Source organism: Pinus tabuliformis, chromosome 8, assembly GCF_031772625.1.
Source record: "Pinus tabuliformis cultivar Carrire ecotype Pingquan chromosome 8, CPIR1, whole genome shotgun sequence".
NCBI classification, from domain to species: Eukaryota; Viridiplantae; Streptophyta; class Pinopsida; order Pinales; family Pinaceae; genus Pinus; species Pinus tabuliformis.
In genome coordinates, this window is record NC_142294.1 from 1767440939 (window position 1) to 1767443153 (window position 2215).

The following is a 2215-nucleotide window of genomic DNA, read 5'->3' on the forward strand; positions in this document are numbered from 1 at the left end:
ACTTCAGTTTCTTTCCTTTATGAAAATGAAAGAGAGGAGATTGGTAGACTTACCGTTATCTTTCGGTTGTCCCTCGATCTAGATCCTCTCCGCTTTGTGTGTCCACAGCTACTTGCCTCCTCGCTTTTGCACCCACAAGATCACAAGAGAACAGCTACCTGTGACAAGAGAGCAGCTACATGCAACAAGAGAAGGACACAATACAAAGGCAAATATACATATTCATAAATGATTCAGGATTAGAAGTAAATCAAATACACTAATGCAAATCATACAATAAACACCAGCATATAGGAAAGAACCAAGAAGCTTTATTGATTGATAAACAGGGTTCAGGAAGAGATACAACCCATAGGGTTCCAACCCAGCATCTCCTTCCCAGCAGCAAGGAATTCCTTCTTTAGCCCCTTTCAAAAGCATAAACACCCAATGATCCAACCACAATCCAACAGCAATTCTTTGCAATACAATCCAGCCTCCTTAGACCTCATGAGAGAGCTCTATATATAGGAGTTTTGGAGAAAGGATGAGTCAGCTTGAGGCTTGCATGAAGCTGACTAGTGTCCTCTCCCACTTCAGTTCTTGAGTCCACTTGGAGATTCTTACTTCCACTTGGAGATTTGGAACCTCTTACTCATCACCAGTCGAATTCCCTGATCCAAGTGTCATTTTGGAAGCTTCCTGGGCATTGACACCTTGAGGAATGAGTCTGCCACTTGTCCAAGTACGCTCAGCGCAGGTGGCCTTCTTTGCAGTTGACATTCAGCGCAGGTACAGAGTGGAGCACTTGACATTCAGCGCAGATGCTCAGTGGAGCAGTTGACATGATCCAGAAATTGCTTGTTTTTGAGTGTTTTCAGGTGGAGAACTTTTATAAACTGCTGTGGTTTTCTGGCCTTGTTCCTCTAGGGGTAGGAACAACATGTTTAGGGACTTTGGATCCCTTAATTATTGACATTTCATGCTCAGTGATGCAAGGCACAAAAATGTCTATAACAGTTGCCCCCTAAAGTATGAGGCCGTTTATCGAGTGAAATGCTTTATCCAGGGGAGTCCAAAGTTCATCCATTTGCTGGGAGGAGACCTGTAATAAGATACAATACAATACATTATGATTCATTCTGCTTTCATGATCTAGCTGAGGCGGGCATTCCCATGCTCAGCTTTATAAATACATTTTGGTACATAGAACAGACGATTGTCTGATGGTAGACTGATAGTTCTGGCGAAACTATCATCCTTTGAGGAGGATGATCATCTGCTGCAATGATGTACATAACAAATGTCTTTATTTTCCTGAATATATTATCGCAGCCCGGATGGATGAAACTAGATCCGGGGTCTTCAAACTCGTTCGATCTTCACTCTAAGTACAAGTCGATCCATGTGAGAATTGTGCTGAAGTCGAACATGGAAAGACATCGCTTGATTACCGGTCAATGATGTAAACCGTTAACAAGCGCGAGAGGAATCACCGATAATGATAATGACCCTCAAGGTACTGCAGTACAATTCACGTGGTGTGAATAAAGGACTTGGCGTCGAACACCACGCAAAATCTTCTGGTCGAAGGTCATTGATGTATACCTGTTGCCGGAAGTGAGAAACTTGCCATTGAGGCATGCAAGCTTCAAAGTACTGAAGGGGTTGTTCCTAGATCAACTTCTTGGATAATGAGCTGATGTCGACAAGAAGCGATCCGTCAAAGGAGGGCCTTGATGAATCCCACATCAGTGACACGGAACGGAGCTAATGATTTTAGTGGAGGTGAAAACAATCTGTGATATATGATTCAGGGTGGCAGTCATGAATGGATGAAGGATAATGTATGGCAATGGATGGGACCTGGTTGACTCTTTCTGAACGACTTCTTTTGAACATATGGCGACACTGATGCGATGGATCGGTAGCATTACCCCAAATATGGATGGTGTGGCAAAGACCATCGTGATGTGACCGGTGAATGAAACAACCCAACTCGATGTGATACGGAGGAAAAGTGTCATGTTCAAGAGCGACCTGCTACCATCAAAGACTTCTCGATTTTTTCCCAATTTTTCCCCAGTCATTTCTGACCAGTACCTCTTTATTTTTGTCAAGCTTGAGGAGGATAACATATGCTTGTTCTATAACCTACCCTTCGGGCAAGCCTATCGCTATGTTTTAACGAGCTTAGCGATAGGGAAACTCGTTCTCGTCTAAAGACAAGTTTGTC